The sequence below is a fragment of the Trachemys scripta genome, chromosome 1 (assembly GCF_013100865.1).
Source record: "Trachemys scripta elegans isolate TJP31775 chromosome 1, CAS_Tse_1.0, whole genome shotgun sequence".
Classification (NCBI taxonomy): domain Eukaryota; kingdom Metazoa; phylum Chordata; order Testudines; family Emydidae; genus Trachemys; species Trachemys scripta.
The window spans coordinates 7,783,774-7,801,307 of record NC_048298.1 but is presented as its reverse complement, the minus strand read 5'-3'; the positions used below and the strand labels follow the sequence as shown (position 1 = coordinate 7,801,307).

Sequence of the window (17,534 nt, the reverse complement as noted above, 5' to 3'; positions counted from 1 at the left end):
GAGGAAAGGAAGAGGGAAAACTACTGCAGAAGCAGCAGCTGGAGTGTGTCTGTTTCTTCCAGAAAAGTTCAGCAAAGGGGGAAGCTTATGAAATTTGGGGGCAGGGGGGAAACGTCGAGACTGGGCGGTGGGCTAGGATCTGGCAACCCCCATCCCTTTCCAAGGGCTGATCTGGGAGGAACGCTCTCAAAGCCCATCCTGGCAGCCCCCTGCCCCACTAGCGGCTGCCAGATGTGGGGGGCGGGCTCCTCCATTCCCGCGGCTGAGAATCTGAGCAAGGGACCTCCCGGGAAAGCTGCAGGCAGGCAGGCAGAAGGGGGAAATCAAGAGGCGATGGCAAACAAATACACACACCCCACGCCCGCCACCTCACTGAAACTTGCCTGCTAACAAGTCGCTGGCCGTGGGGTTTCGAACGGCGCAGGCAGGCAGATGCTGACGAGACTAGATCGACATCTGGATCTAGGGACCAGCATCCGCTCCTCGCACACAAATCGCCCATGCAGCAGCCTCTCTCTGGAGTCGTGGCTCGTTTTAAGAAGCCGATCTGGATTGAATCGCGGCATCCATGCGGATTTCATTTTAACACACCCACCCACCCTTTTGGGAGGGGGAGGGTGCCGGCTCGGGGGGGGGGGGTTAAGGAATCCCTCCCCCTTGGTTAATAGCATCAGGGATTCCCCCACCCTGCCAAGCGCCCAGGTGTGGCAAGGGAGGGAGGTTTCTACCTGCCCCTACGCCCCCCACCCCCGGGCTAGAGAAGATCGGGGACGCTGGCTGGCTCCTTACCTGGGAAAGCTGGTTTTTTTTCCTTCTCCCTCCCTCCCCCGGTCTTCAGTGCAGGCGCCGCATTGACACTGCAGATGGTGTCTCTGGAAATGTGTCTCCGATCCCCCAATACTCCACGGCTGAAGCGCCCAGGCAGCCCTTTCCTCCAGCGTCCAAGACGAAATGCCCCGCCAGCCCCCCCCCAAATCACCCCTCCTTCCCTTCCCCCCCAAATCAGCAAGGGGGGGGCTGGCGCTGAGCGCGCGGGTGGGGCTGCAGTCCGGAGCGGCACCTCTCCGCCCGTTCCCCCGGGGCTGGAGGAGGCGACCCGGGGCTTCTTCACTCAGCCATGCCCGGCTCCCCTCTCGGCTCCGCGGCTGCTCCCGCTGCTCTGTGCCCGCCTGGGAGGGCGCACACTGCGGCTGTCTCGCCAGCCTTGCTCCCGCTGGCGCTGGCTCGCTCTCCAATGGTGGCTGGGGGGGGGGGGTGGCTCTGTCTTAGACACACACAAGCGCCCCCCTCCAGCCCAAACAGCCAAGGCCGATCCTGTAGCAGCGTGGGGGGGGGAGGAGGGTTGGCACCAAAAAAAACCACCCCTCCCCAATCCCGGTTTGCAGCGCTCCCGGCTCCTTGCTCCTGCTGGGGGAGGGGGGGGCTGGGCTCGCTTCCCTCCACCCCTCCCGCGGCAGCTTCGCTCAAAGTTTGCTGGAGCTCGGCTGCCACCAAACTCTCCGCGGCTCGCGGCTGCCTCTGGCTCGCGGCGGCGCGTGCACTGAAGCGCTGCCAAGCCTGCAACTCCGGCTGCCTTGATTTACCCCCCCTCCCCCCCGTTTCTAGACTCGCTAGTGACACCTAGGAGCTCCAACCTGATTGGGCTAATTGTGAAATTTCATTCCCAAGGGGGGGGGGGGGGAAAGGGAGACAAGGGCTCAAGGCAGCGAACACACGCGCTGCTCTCCCCCCCCAAAAAAAAATCCCTCACACGCTGCCCCCCACCCTGCCTTGGGCGCTCTTCTGCACTGGGGGGAGGATCCGACCAGAAAGCACAGGCGGTCACTCCCGCCGCCTGGCTGATAATCCTAGAGAGGCTGTTCTACCGCCTGCGTCTTCCTGTCACTGCGGGCAGGCACAGGGAAGGGGGCAAGCCAATAGTTATTTGATCCGCTCCTATGAATCAATCTTTGCTCGGCTTCGCCTCCTCCCCTCCCCGCGCTGCCCTCCCGATCAGGCCCGTGAGACTTAAAAATCCACCCCCCCCCCCCGGGGCCCCCCCCTGTTGCCAGGTAAGGGGCTAGCCCCGTGCAACTCCAGAGGGCAGCAGCGGGGGAAAAGGGGGGACGTTGCTTTTAAGGAATTAGTCTCAACTAGAGCAACAGGTCTGTCTCGCTCTCAATTCAGTAGAAGATCAATAGAACAGATGCAATGGTGATGGACACTTGACAAATGTCCAAGACAGAAAGGGAAGATAAATGCACAGCACTGCAGTTGCAGTGATAGACACAGGTGCCATGTACAGCCTCCAGCAGGGGAAAATCTAGGTTCCAATCCAGCATCTGTAGGACTGTCGGGGTTTGGGCAGAACTCAGCCCAATGCCCCCCCAATTCCTACCTGGCAGCTCTGAGCACTGCGTATTTTTGTGACCCCTTAGGGACCAGGACTGTGTCTCACTATGTGTGCGTACAGCACCTCACCAGGTGGGCCTGATCAAGGCCTCTAGGTGATGCCACAATACAAACAGTAATTGTAGTTCACTTTTAAAAGCGCACAATAAAACACGGGGCAGAAATCTATTTCCATCCCCTTTTGCACCACTCCATTTTTTTTTTTAATAATATGTTTTCCTTGAAACAAGTTTTATCTCCCTAGGGTGTGTGTATTCGTGTGTGTTGACTGAACCCTGGTTTACATTTCCTGATGGATGGGGATTCAAAGCCTTTTTTTTTTTTTTAATATATAAAGGTGGTGCATAAAATGTATTTATTATTCTTTATCTCTTGTGTCTTGCAAGGAATCATTTGTTTTCATTCAGAGAAATGAATGCCATGTGAAGCTTGAAGAGTAATAACACAGCAAAATGACATGGGAAGAGTAAGACAAATCTGCAAGATACAATGGCAGGTGAATAACCTCTGCAGATCACAGCTATTGTGAATAGTACAGTATTATTTAATGCCCATTGCACTTCCATTTAATAATACACACGAAAAATCAGTGGGAAAATCGGTTCTGCCTTTAAAACTCAGCTATCCCTAAAACAGATGATGTAGATTAAAAAAAAAATCAGTTAATCTGAGGAGGCAGAAGAATCAATGTGATTCTATTTCTTAAAACAATGGCTCAAGTCAATATATTGCTCATATCTCTGGATTCCATAAGGATGAATGACAAACGAGACTTTATTTATAGTCTCTTTCATGCACCAGGCTGTGGGGGTAGAGAGGGGTCAAGACTGGATAACCCATATGGCCTCTTCTGACCCTGTGAATAGCTGTAGTAAAAGAGCCCCAGGACATATTACCCAGATCTGGAGAATTGTAATCCATCAGATTTTATTTATTTTTGCCATTGACTTTAATGACATCAGGATCCAACCAGTGTTGTGTAGATGCAAAGACTCATCCTGAGAGTTGCTGAGCACTCACAACTTTCAGAGGAGTGGCAAATACTTCGCACCGATCAGAATCGAGGCCTCATTGTGCATTAGGGTGGAGAGAGCTTAGCGGGTCAGAGCTGTTTCCATGCAAACTATCTGCAATGCCTGATTTCCCCCTTGCTCCCTATTCAAAAACATCCTGTTTAACATCCCTTTGCTAATAATGTCCTAGATTTTGATGCAGTTGACACACTGCCCATTTAAACGGTTGGAGATTTCTTCCCTGATGGTGACGGGGTGTATAGCTCACAGCATACACATCCTTTCATTTTGTCCCTTGTTATCTAACCACATACAGGGAGCATTTATGACAACATCCAAGGCTTCTGAGCAGAAAAACATTTTTTCTAGGGTATTTTATTTTCTAAGGGACAATTGAAACCAACTACAGCACATAGAAGCCAATTAAAAAAAGAATAAAAGAGGGTGGGGGGGGGAGAACCCTCACAAGTTGTTCTCCTCCTACCATTTTACAGGTCTGTAAACCAACCTTGTATTTAAGTTGATAAAAGCCAGATATTCTTGCTCAATAAATCAGCTGATGCTGCTTGAGGATTTTTTAAGCTTGGTCTGAATCACAGTTAAAAACCTAAATTATAGCGCCACCTGCAGGGGGCTCAAAATTTCAGCAGCTCTGGAAATCACAGGCCACAGCGAGGAGTTAAAAACGTGAGAGAGCAGGGGTGGGGGTTTTCCTGATAGTGTCTAATTGCACCCAGATGCACTCTAGGGCAGGCATGTGGCTGGGATAATGCCACTTCTCAGCTCCCTTATGGCCCTCATTTGGCCTAGTGTCTCACAAGGCTGCCCCAGGCCTGGGTTATCCTAGCATGACACCTCCTATTGCTCCAGCATCCTGAAGAAGCACCCTCAATCAAAAGCTGTTAATTTAATTTTCTGAACACTAAATGCCAGAGTGAAACGATAACTCAGGCTGGTGACGCAGCTTTGCTCAGCTCACAGAAGGCCACCTGCTTCAGAATCCTGATTCCACCCCCCCCTTCAGATGTTTGAAGCTTAAACAACTTCACCAGCTCAGCTGACACCCAAAACAAAATTGGCCTCCTCTATTGAGCGGTCACCATTTTTGTCTCTGACAAAGGAGGTCTTCATCACGCTATCGGCGTGTAAAAATTTCGTTACAATTGGTTTTAAGGCTGGTCCAGAGCTTAGCATGGTCATTCCTTACACTCCTGGGCAGGGCCGGCTTTAGGCCAATTCCACCAATTCCCCCGAATTGGGCCCCGCGCCTAGTGGCAGGGCCGCCCAGAGTGGGGGGCAAGTGGCAGAGTATCCCTTCCCTGGCTAGAGGGGCCTTTTTAATTTTTACTCACCTGGCGGCGCTCCGGGTCTTTGGCAGCGGATCCTTCACTTGCTCCGGGTCTTTGGCAGCACTTTGGCGGCGGGTCCTTCAGTGCCGCCGAAGACCCAAAGCGAGTGAAGGACCCACTGCCAAAGACTAGGAGCGTGGCCTGGTGAGTACAAGCCCCATGTGGTTTTTTTACGTGTTTTTTTTAGTCATCTCTGTCGGGGCCCCGTCGAACCTGTTTGAATCGGGCCTCGCACTTCCTAAAGCCGGCCCTGCTCCTGGGACCAATGGAGCCCAACTATCGCTCTCTGGATTGGCAGAGACTAGAAGAGACCAAACAAGCTGACTGCATAGAATACAGGCCCTCGGTGGTTGCCAGGAAAAAGGAGGTGGGAAGTGTATGTGAAAAGCAAGGAGTCTTGTCCTTTAATCTTCGCTTGAGAGATTTAAAGTTAGATTAACCTGATAGGCCTTTTCCAGATCTACCTTCTAGGGATCTTGTCCCCAGTGCCAGCTGGGGGCGGGGGGGTGTCCCCCCCCCCCGCACTCCCCCCCCCCAGCTCCACAAGATTCAGAAAGCTGCTCATTTGTTCTGCAGTTTTATCAGCCTCCAGTATGGGCACACAAGGAAAAAAAAGACAGAACGGCTGGAAAGGGAACACAAACAGCCGGCAATGAAGAGGAGGATGGAGAAGGGGAGGGGGGAACGTGGGAAGAACAGGATTCTGTCAGCAATGTAGTCAAGTGCCTGCTTCTGGAGGAGAATCTAGGTACAAATACTCAAGTGACAGGGAAGGAGAGAGCCCCAAAGAGTATCTGGAAAGCACCCGTGTATTTATTTTTACCATACTTGTATGGGGTCCAAAAAGCCCCCCCCCCCATCATATGCTCTTGCTGCTAGGATATAACTAGGCACGCAGTGGCACATGATAGGACTGGGTCATCTAGAGCAAAGATGAGCTTGGCCTAGCAATCCAGCAGGAGGAAGGATGCCTGGGTTCCATTCCCTTGTCTGCCACTGACTGGCTATGTGACCTCAGGCAAGTCACTTAACTCCACTGTGCCACAGTTTCTCCCCTTCTGCAAAATTCTCCCTCTGTGAGGCAGCAGATAAGTAGTGCATGGCTTAACATTTGCAGATGCGTATATGAAACACCAGGCTGGAAATCCATTTACCCAATGAGACGCACTGGTCAATCAGTGCCCATTAAAAGGTTTCCCTTCTGGACACTGCCAAGCAGCTGGACTATTCGTGTACTAGAGGTGTTGCCTACCAGACTCGTTTTCATCAGTTTTTTGCAGGTGCCTAGGAGTCGTTTCTCATTGTCCCTGTGAGAAAATTGGGCAAGAGGAGCAAGGGGATGGTCAAAAAAAAAAAAATCAGATCATTAGAGATCAGAGAGACCTAATAGTTTAGATAGTCCTCCCCCTTCCTTCCCTCAGCAGTCCAGGACTCTTCCCTACAGTATATATTCTGCTGTGTTATCCAGTCTAGTTTTCAACTCAAGCAATGGGGCTTTCACCACTTCCTTTGGGAAGCTGTTCCCCAGTCAAACAGCTCTCACTGACAGGAAGCTGTTCCTGATTATTTGGCCTGATTCTCCCCCCTCCCCTACCACCCCATCTCCTACTTTCTACCCCCTTGGGTCTAAAGGTACTTTTAGGCTTTTCAGTCTCCCAATCCCCCACCCCAGCCACCCACCCTGCCCCCACAACACTCCAATCTGTCTCTTCTCTAGAGAGACAATAGCGAGATAATCTCTTTTATTGGACCCACTGATGTTGGTGAAACACAACAGAAAGACACCAAGCTGGTCCAATAAATTTTATTACCTCACCCACCTTGTCTCTCTAATAGCCTGGGACCAACACCGGCAAGGTGGTGATGTGGCTCTCAACCACAAGGTGAACAGCTCTGTATCTTTTTCTCCCCTCTTGTCCCACATGGTGGGTTGAGAAGAAGGATCTGGTCTTGTTTCTTCCCAGAGGGGATCAGCAGGCAAGACATTTATTCCCATTCTGCGAGCTCCGCCTAGCCCTGGGGTATGCTACCAAGGTAGTGTTCAGACAGTCAGTTACCGACCCCTTCGCCTCATCTTGCAAACACTTTCCAACCATCGAGGCTCCCCTTCCTCTCCCTTTGGGTCCCTGAAAAGCTGCCTGTCCTTGGAACCCCACTGAACTATTCCTCTTCCCCCCACTTCAAATGTTTGTGGGCCGTTCTAGTCGCACCCTGGCTCTCATGCGTCCAAACAAAGGGGCAGCTGGAGGAAGGACGGGTGAAATGAGATCCAGGGGACCAGAGAGGACAATGATAAGGAGTGCATAAAGCATAGCCCGGCGCTGTCGAATTAAGAGGACATGAGAGAGGAGACGTTTCAAACTGCAGGAGACAGGCCAAGGGGCCATAATACAGAAGCAGGTAGGTGGAATGACAAAATACAAGGAGGACAAATTCATTGCTTTTTCATTATGGAGGACAATACAAGTGGGACGAACAATCAATATCAAGCAAGGGAGGTAGGAGCACACTGCAGGGAGATAAGGACCTGGGATGTTCAGCATGAGGGGTGGTACAGAGCTAGAGAGCCATGTTGTACACACAGAAGGCATGGCAGCGAAGAGTAATACAGGCTGGAAAGCTGAGAGGCCTGAAAGCAAGAGTGAACGATGAGGATGCAGGGAAAAGGCAAAAATGGGACACTCCAGAGAGGAAAGCTAAAGAGGTTGGTAAATAGGAGGATGGGCTCAGGCAGAATCTGTCCTGGAATTGGATGGGGTTAGGACTAGGAGGGATGTAGGAAAATATTTATCTGGAAGGAGACTGGGCACCGTGAAGAAAGGATAGTGCAGTGGTTAGAGCACTACTCTGGGCTAGTCACTGCTGTCAGAGCTCTGATAGCAGCCGATGTAGACATATCCGAGCTAGCTTGGGTAGCGATTGCAGCAAAGCTGTGACAGCCTGGACTAAACGCCCAAGTACATCCCCAGGCTCTCTGGTGGGCTGATACCCAGACAACTCTGTAGCAATCCCTCCTGATCCTGGGGGTTCTGACTCATGAATTTTGCTAATAGTAGGTGGTACAACCAGCCATGGAAAGAGCGGGGTGTGATTTCATAGGGGGCGAGTTACAAGAAGACAAAGAACGCCTATGTTTGCATACCATCCCCATGGCATCAGAGTAAAAAGGACAGAAGGAGAAAGAACAGAAAATGAGAGAGAGAAAAGAAAGGGGTTAGTGAAGAAAGAGAAACAGGAAGGGGAAGTGAAATCCATTTCCCTGATGAACAATAGAACTTGTTAAAGAATCAATGGACAGTCCCCACTGTAGCCTTTATTTACAGTTAGAAGAATGCTGTTAAGTCCCTTTATGTAACCATCTTTTAAAGTTGCCCATTTTCAAAGGGAATATCCTCTTTATCTCACTGTAGAGGGGCTTAGTCGATCGATCTTTCCCATTACTCAGTGCTTACAAATAAAAACAAGTATGCATGTATGCTAGGTCCTGCAGTTAAAGCAGTACAGATGCTGTGCACACTAGGACAGCCTTCTGCCCCGCGTTGTATATGTGTAGGACTTACACAAAGGTGTCACTACTTTAGCTTCAGCACCAGGAGGGTTATTCTGCTATGAAAATGGACCATTTTTGGAGTGAATTTGTAAGATCTTTGACCCCTTTGCAGTACTGGGCCTTCCCTGTAAGAGTTGGTGTCACATCATCTAGAGCAGGGAGTTGAACTCCTTATGCGTCTGGGTGCATAGAAATGGTTAGAGCAGAGCAGTGATCTGTCTAGTCCATGATCCTGTCTCAGCCCATGGCCAGGACTAGACACTTCAGAGGCAGGCGCAAGACACCCCATAGTTGACATCTATAGAAGTCTCATCAGTTAGTGGTTAGCATATATCCTGGAACCTTATTTTATTCAAGTGGATACGGTTATCCATATAAAATGCCCACGCCTTTTTTGAACCCTAAGATCTTTGCCTCAATAACACTTTCTGGAAGAGTTCACGAGCTAATTAGACTGTATTAAAAAAAAAAGTATGTCCTTTAATCAGTTTTAAATTGGTCACCTTCCAGATTGATCGGAAGATTCCTTGATCTTGTATTTTGAGGACAAGAAAGTAGGAATGCTCAGGTTAGCTTCTCTAGACCATTCATTATATTGTACACCTTCCTTGTATCCCTTCTTATTCATGCCCCCTCTAAACAGTCAGATTTTTTCCTCAGGCTCACCTCAGATGGAAGTCTCTCCATGCCTCGGCTCATTGTCACGACCCATTGCTGGACCACATTTCTATTTAAACTGTTTGGATTACAAGCTCTTTGGGGCAGGGACTGTCTCTTACTATGCGATTGCTTCCCGTTGTGCCACCTGCAATACAAATCTCAGTTGCAGCCTCTCTAGACACTACCATAAGACAAATAAAATAATGCTGTCCCTTTAAACTCAGTTAATGTCTCACCTCATGACTTGACAACAGCCCCACCCCCACCCCTTTAACTGCTTTTATACAAGTTCCCGATGAAGGAATAAACCTGCCAAAGGAATAAAAGCTGCAAAAGGAAAAAGCTTGCTGTGCATGTTGTAGCCCTTTATATCTATGAAGCCCCACTGAAGCCCCTCTCAAATGAATAGAGAGATAATGTTAATGGAATTATGCATTGTGTCTGATCAGGGACTGCCACTGAAAGATAAATGCCAAGGCAAAGCGGAGGCATTTAATCAAAAATAAACCACCTCACCATTTTTCTTCTTCCAAAGAAGCAAACCACGGTCCTGTCACTGCATATTATTTTGCTGGCATTATCTCTTATTTCCAAATAATTCAATAGAACGGGGAGGAGGGGGGAGGTGGAAATGTGAAATCAAATTAGAGTGACCCAACAAACTTGTGTTTGCACTGGAAGATTTAACATGGCAGCAAATCTAGTAGGAGACAAATTGCATTCGAATTAATTTAAGGGAGATAATTTGGGGCATATCAAGTTTATTTAGGATCAATTTTAATAAGCGAAAATAAAGTCAAGCAGTGGGTGATACAATCAGCCAATCAAAAGCCAACTCTAGTAGAGGTTTAGACAGTAGACGGTCAGTTACTTAGGAAGCCATTATGTGAAAAGCTCCATTTTTGTATGACTGAGACAATTAAAGGGGCACTCTCATTTCAACCAGCTGAACCTACTAGTTATGAATAAATTCTGATGAATCTGGCCCCCTTCTCCCTATTTGCAAGTAGCCAGAGCCCTTAGCACATTTTGAGGCTCTGAGGTAAAATTCACTTAGGTGTGGATGGCCAGCAGAAGGCCCCGCGCAGCACTTTAGCCATCAAAATGGCACAAAGCCATGTTGTATGGTCTAGTACAATGGGCACCAGACTGGGTTCTGCCCCTGGTTCTGCCATGAACTCACTGGGACACCTTCGGCAAGTCACTTCCCCTTTGTGTTCATGTAATATAGCCCCATCTGTGCGCTAGGTATACTACAGAGAGGAATGGAAACAGGGTCCTTGCCCCCCTGCAAAGAGATTACAATCTAAATACATTGGGTTCCACCACAATTTTATCTTTATAAGCCTTGGAGTTGATAGTATATAATGGGCCAGATCCTCAGATGCTGTAATACAGCCTGGCTCCCCTGGGGATAGACTTACACCCACTTGATCTGGCCCAGTGTATTTATTGAGCCAATAGCTGGTGGTGGAAGACAGTCACTGCCATTCACCAAGGACATTCACTCGTGACCTGAATGCATTTACATTCCTAGACTGGGGATCGTTTTGAAACTGGAGTTTCACTAGTTAGTATCCAAAAATATCACACCCAGCTGGTGCAAGCTCCCCTGCTGTGGAGATTTTCCAGAGCACACCAAACTCTGCTGCTGCAGAAACTCCCTGCTCCCCTTTAATCCCCCCAGCAGACCTTCAATCCTCAAAGAGACAAGGCACAGGTAAGTGTAATCCTGGCATTCCCATAGGAGGGCTACACATACAGTTACCATACTCCATGTGGGACAAGAAGGAATTAGACCCTATTTCAATGCGGGGGGGGGGGGGAGAAGAGAGAAGAGGAGATGGAAGGATATTGTCTCCAGGGGATAAGTGGAAGTCACTAGTTTTTTAGTGATTCAAGCGAGACAAGACTTTTAGAGTATTTAGGTTTTGGCTTTAAACTCCACACCAAAAGGCTCCTCATTATAAGTGAGAGCGCCCCTTGATGTACATTGAAATGCCAAAGTAAAATGCCAAAGTAAAAATTCACCTAAGCAGCACTAACACATCATTATCATAATGATTGATTAATAATAATAAATCAGGGAGCCATTACAGTAGGCACTATGCATTATAAACAATGATCACATCTCTTATCTACTGACATGTTTTCCCTGCAGGGGACGGGGGTGGTATTAACCCATGAGTGGTAGGGCCAGTTTGGGAAGTCAGGGTTTCAAGCAACCACTTCTTTCACTGGTCCAATCTTCCAAATACAAGGATGTACAAGAGATTTGCTCAGATTATCAGGCACTGCAAGACATATTACATCCAAAAGCAATGAGGAAAATCTGTGCCTGACCCTGGGAGAAAGGAGAGACATGGCACCACGCTACAGAACGACCTGCCACCAGATCAGGAACAGACAGGGGTCAGCCTCCAAGCACAGCATGTAACCCTATTATGGGTGGGTGATATTCCCACCCTGAGAGACACCTGCAGGGTCTGCTTCTTCCTCACCATCAGAAGAGACCAGGGTGCAACATGGAACCCATGGTCTGACCAGGAGCCTGGCCTATGCAGGAGAATGGGAGTATGAGGCACCCCAACCATCGCTCCCATGAGGCAAATGCGAATTGACATATTTTGAATTCCAATATTTCCCCCAAAACCTCAACATTTTCCAGCCAGCTCTCATGGCTTACGCCCCTGCCCATACAGAAATGAGCTATACCAGTATAGCCACCTTTATACTGGTATTACTGCATCCACTCTTGGTGGTTGGTACCACTTGGAACAGTTTGTGTGAAGATGGACCTCACCCTTTAGCTTGTCCTGCCAACGAATTGAATTGAGAACAGACCCAGCACCATGGTAGTTACTAATGCATCCCCTGAATACCGGGCATTCCAGTACTTCCAGGAATGGCATGGGCCCACCTCCACTGGCATGACCCCTCGCACACAGTGCATAAAGTCACACTGCATGGAGGACACCATTTTGAAAAGCATATTACCCTGCCCCCTACACTAGCACAGTGTGAACTTCAAAATGGCCCCATCCTCCATGCCATGCATGATACCAGTAGAGTGACCAGATGTCCTGATTTTATAGAGACAGTCCCGATTTTGGGGGCTTTTTCTTATATAGACTCCTATTACCCCCCACGCCCTGTCCCGATGTTTCACACTTGCTGTCTGGTCACTCGAGATACCAGACAAAACCACATCTGGCTTATATCACTCTGGACAGGGAACAAGTCAGACAAAAGCAGGACTGTCCAGCTTAAAACCAAATGAAGGGCCTGCCTATGGCGTGTCATCACTGCTCATCCTGTTGGAGAACAGAAGAACTGTTCACAGTCCCTCTTAGGAAGCACGGTTGTTACGGCCCATGGTTTGTTGTCCCCTGTCAATGAGGATGCAATTGGAAATGATACATGCCGGGCCATAAAAGATTGGGAGGCCTTTAAATCTTCATAGTGATTTATGCCTCTGTAATTAAGGGCTTTTAAATTTTAATTTAAAAGTTATGGGAGTTGTCTTTCCTTCTGAAAAATGCATTTATGGTTGACTGCTTGGGTGAACTGAATAGCATTAAGCCCCACAGAGTCTGCTAGCCCTGAGATCACAGCGCTTCCTCAAGCATAGGCAGTGGGGTGGGATAAAAGAGGAGAAATAAATGCCAACTTTTTACTGCAGCTTTAAGATCCTGCAATAATAAATCAGCTAATTTCACCTAGACGGCTCGGAATAGGCTCTCTGTGTCCTAGCCACTTTCCTGAGAAACTCTGCAAGACTCTTCAAGGGGTACTGCCAAAAGAGCACAACAAACTGTGTCCCAAATCTTTTTGCACTCTGAGAGAAAGTTATTCAGACAGCAGAAAGTCTAGGGTAGAGTGCAGAACAGAGTGGTGTGGAATCATTGCTGCAAAGCCAGTAAATCTGGTTATTGGGGAATTCCCCCAGCATGTGAGCCTTCCCCAGGTGGTACAGATCTGAGGTATCAGGTTCACAGATTCCCAGGCCAAAAGGAACCATTGTGATCTAGTCTGACCACCTGTCGAGCGCAGGCTAGAGAACTTACCCAAAATAATGCCTAGGCAGCCTAGAGCACATCTTTCAGAAAAAAATCCACTCTTGATTTTAAAGTTGTCGATTATAGAGACTCCACCATGACTCTTGGTTAATAGTGCCAATGGTCAGTTACTCTCACTATTAAAAATGTATGCCTGATTTCCAGTCTGAATCTGTCTAGCTTCGACTTCCAGCCATTGGATTGTATTATACATGTCTCTACTAGATTGAAAGACTCATTTTTTAAATGTGTCCCCCGCCACCCCCCCCAGATACATACAGACTGTAATCACATCACCCCTTAATTTTTGTGGCTCTTTTCTGAACCCTCCCCAATTTATCGACATCTTTCTTGAGTCGCAGGTACCAGAATGGGACACGGTGGTTGGACCATTGCCAAATTGGGAGGCAAAATAACCTCTCTACTCCTACATGAGATTCCCCTGTTTAATGCATCCCAGGATCATATTCGCGTTTTTGGCCACACTGGGAGCTCATCTTCAGCTGATTATCCACCATGAACCCCAAGTCCTTTTCAGAGTCACTGCTTCCCAGGATAGAGTCCCCCATCCTGTAAGCATGGCCGACGTTCTTTGCTCCTCAATGTACACTTATGGGTTTGTACATTTATGTACTCTAAGTCACCTTCTTCCCAGCTGCAGCAGTGTGTTGGAGGCACAGCTTCTCTCCGGCTATCCTTGACTCCTGAGAAGGTCCCTTTGGTGTCCTAGGACAGCTGAGAGCAAGGCCTCATCTCCACAACAAAGCTGTGCTTGTTTAGTTAGCTCAGTTCTTTTGTGCGTCCACCTTTGTTTCAGTTGAGCAGTGCCTATCAAGTGAGGTCAAGTTGATTGCTTACCAAAGCAAGTTCAATCAGTAATGGCCCTCAAATCAAAATGCAAGATTCCACTCAAGTGTGATTGCACCAAATTAACTAATCCAATACCACGTTCTCCTGTAGACTACGCCAGAGTTACAGAAGCCTGGAGGTCACTGGCTTGGCAGGCCCCCCAGCCAACTCCAAAATCCCAGGAGCTATAAAACTGATAGAGTCACCCTGCTCTCCCTACTTCAGTTCCTGCACAGAGTCCAGAGCAGAACCAAAACAAATCAAATCCATTGTCTGGTGACTATTAAAACATTCTGGGATGGAGTCTCAGAAAGCACAGTTTAAACAAATTTTGGCAAGGAATATGAACTGGACAGGACTCAGGCTGGCTGAGTGACCTTGGGCATGTCACTTCATCCCTATGTTCCTCATCTGTAAAACGGGGATAGTGAGACCAACCTCCTTTGCAAAGCACTTTGAGATCTACAGATGAAAAACACTAGTGTTAATTATTATTAAGGCTGCTCGACAGACAGATCCTGTGGTTCTCTCTAGCTCCCAGACTAACTAAACAGCCTGTGCTGCATTGTGTCACCGTTCAAGGTGTCTCAAAGACCTGAACTGGACTCCAGAGTCACAGAAAGGAGTGCTGATTGCAGTACCACTTAAATGCAAAACTGAGAACTTTGGAGGCTGTAAAAGAGTCTACTACCATTAGGCATTACCACGCTTCGGCTGGGCTAGCACCCCCTGCCAATAGTCACTCTGACACGGTCATGATTTCTCCATTAGGTAACTCAGACCTCCAGCCAGTTCACAAGCTTCAGTCCACCCCTTCCCAGGTCCCCCTGGGCCACTTCCTACTTCAAGGCTTCTTGCTTTCCTTCTAGGGCTCCCAGTTTTCTCCCCTGTTTAGTCACAGTCTCTCCCAGGCCTCCCTGCTTGGCAAACTTTCCTCAATGTCTCTGCTTGGTTAGGATCCCTCCCTGCTCTGAGCTTCCAGCCAGCTCTTTCCCTAGCTGCACCATAAGCCTGGCTCTTTATGGGGAATTGCCAGATTCCCTTCAGGTGGGGCTCATTCTGTAATCAGGTTGGCTTAACCCCAGGTTCTCCAGCCTTATTGGAAATCCTGGGGGAAGCCACCCTGTTACAAGGTTTTTCTATTTTGGCTTGGGCAAAAAGCCAGGTTTCAGGCTGCTGCCTGCTTCCTTATTTTAGTCCCCTGGTCACGGTTTTAAAATTAGTTTTCCCTCATAAAGTAATGGCACAAACTCAGAACCTCTTTGATTTCGAGTTACAAACCCAAAAGGGACCTGTTTTCCAGTTCAAGTTAGGATGCCGCTGAAATCTCATGAGAACAGCAAATCTCATGGTATTTCCAGGAGGGAGGAGGTCACAGGGGAAACAGCTTGAAAAGAGCTTGATGGCTTATGAAACCTCAAACTTCTCTGCGGCGTTGGGGGAGATAGATGCTTAAAACCATAAGGAGAGAGCAATTAAGAGGCATAGGGCAAGAGAGAAGGGGGATGTTCGAGGTGAGGTTAGAGATGAGATGGAACTGATGGGGCAGAGAAATCCAGGGATGCTGGTCCAGCCAACAGAAGCAGAGGAGAAGGCCCAAGCCAGGGCCGGCTCTAGCATTTTTGCTCCAAGAGGGAATGACAGCCCCGCTGCCGGACGTGCCGCCCCACTCTTCATTGGCCGCCTCAAGCACCTGCTTGCTAGGCTGTTGCCTGGAGCCGGCCCTGGCCCAAGCATTGACAAGATGAAGGGAAAAAGAGCGGGCTTGAGTCAAGATGAGCAGAAAGGTAGGCGTGAAGAGTGAAAGTGATTTGCAAGGTAGGATGGAGTAAATATAACCCACCGGCTCAGCATGTGTTGTGTGTCCCTCTCTAGTGGTTGGACTAAATGAAATAAGATGAGAGCCTACTCTTACTACCAGCGTTTGGTGCCTAGGCCTAAGGTCCCAGGTTCGAAACCTGCTGATGAGCTACAGTGGGGAAGAGATGTGATTGCATAAATCCACTGAGCGCTCAAACACGACCCAAATCTCCTGACTCAGTCCAGCAGAATACCTCCAGCGACAGGGCGTGATTCTGACCCCAGCCCAGGGTTATACTAGCCTGAGTCCATTGGCTTCAATGGAATTACTCTTGATCTAGAGTCGGTAAGACCAGCGTTATACCCGCTGTACCTACGTACTGTAGGCTCTGATATTTAGAAACCGGGATGATGTGGCTGGCTGAGCACAGGAACTAGGCCCCAGCCCTGCTATGAGTTTTGCACAGAGAAACCACTGCACCTGCACAGATCAGAGCCCTGGCCAGTATTTGGTTATAGTTATGAGATCCAAAGATGGGGCATTAGGCTGGGCGTCAGGACAACCCAGTTTCGGGTCTCAACTCTGCCACTGACCAGCTGTGTGACCCTGGGCAAGTCCCTCCATCTCTCTGTTTCCCCTCCCACTCATTGTCTGTCTTGTCTACTTAGCCCAATAGTTCTTTGTGTCAGGGGCTGTCTCTCATTGTGCACACAGACTGCCTCATGCTATGGGACCCTAATCTTGATTGTGACTGCTAGAGCTACTGTAATACAAATAATAATTTCCAGCCCATCTATTTTTTATGTGCTACTGATCTATATTAAACAGTTGGTGATTAGTACATTTATGCCGCGTTAAATCTAGATGTTTGCTTTTCGTGATGTGTATATATATGCATGGCTTTTAACTTTATGTACGGTAGAGTGTTTTAATTAGAAAATCAATAATTTTTTAAAAGACTTTCAAACTTATGAATGCTGCACAGTGCAACGTTCATGGCTGGGTGTAGCGAGCGTTCTCTGACTCTTCGTTGGTGCAGTACATAAACCTCATCTATAACAACAGATCAGCAGACTTTTTTTTAACCCAAGAAGCTATTCATTCCTTATTATGTTGGCTGAGTCTCTCTTCCCCAGTGAGGCCTCATTCCTGCCAGTTGATCCACACGGGTCGACCCCTGCACCTCTGAAGCCCCACTGATTTCGATAGAAGTCACTGCTATTGAAAGGCCATAAGAAGTATGATCTAGTGGGTAGCGCACTGGACTGGGAATCTAGCAACCCAGGTTCAATTCCCAGTTCTAACAGAGACTTCCTGTGTGACCTTAGATAAGTCACTTAGTCTCTCTGTACCTCCGTGCTCCATCTGTAATGTGGAGAGAATACTTCATGGGGAAGGATAAAATCCATAAAGGACTATGACATGCTTAGATACTGTGGTAATGAGGGTTGTATAAGTAGCTGGAGTCATAGGATGAATAATTACACTGAGCTTTCATATAGCTACATCAGTAGCTATCAAAACACTTCACAGCCTTTATTATATTTATCCTCACAACACCCCGTATAAGGTAGGGAAAAGCTCATATCTCCATTGTACAGATGAGAAACTGAAGCACAGAGAAACCAAGCAACTTGCCAAAGGTCACACACAGGACAGGGGCGGCAGGTCCAGCTATTCGGCGGCAATTCGGCGGACGGTCCCTCACTCCCGCTAAGAGCGAAGGACCTTCCGCCGAATTGCCGCCGCAGATCGCGGCTTTTTTTTTTTTTTTTGGGTGGCTGCTTGGGGCGGCCAAAACCCTGGAGCCGGCCCTGGTCACACAGGAAGTCTTTGGCAGAGCATGCGATACAGTGGCTCCTT

The 17,534-nt window shown here is 48.4% G+C and overlaps 1 protein-coding gene across 1 annotated transcript in view; it reads right to left on the bottom strand.

The window, feature by feature from the left end:
- The window catches only part of PLXNA4 (plexin A4), a gene marked incomplete in the record, with an annotated part of 626,278 nt that extends 624,959 nt beyond the window's left edge, over positions 1-1,319 (bottom strand). Inside the window, 1 exon segment of the mRNA XM_034764290.1 lies at positions 790-1,319.
- Between the last annotated feature and the right edge of the window lie 16,215 nt (positions 1,320-17,534).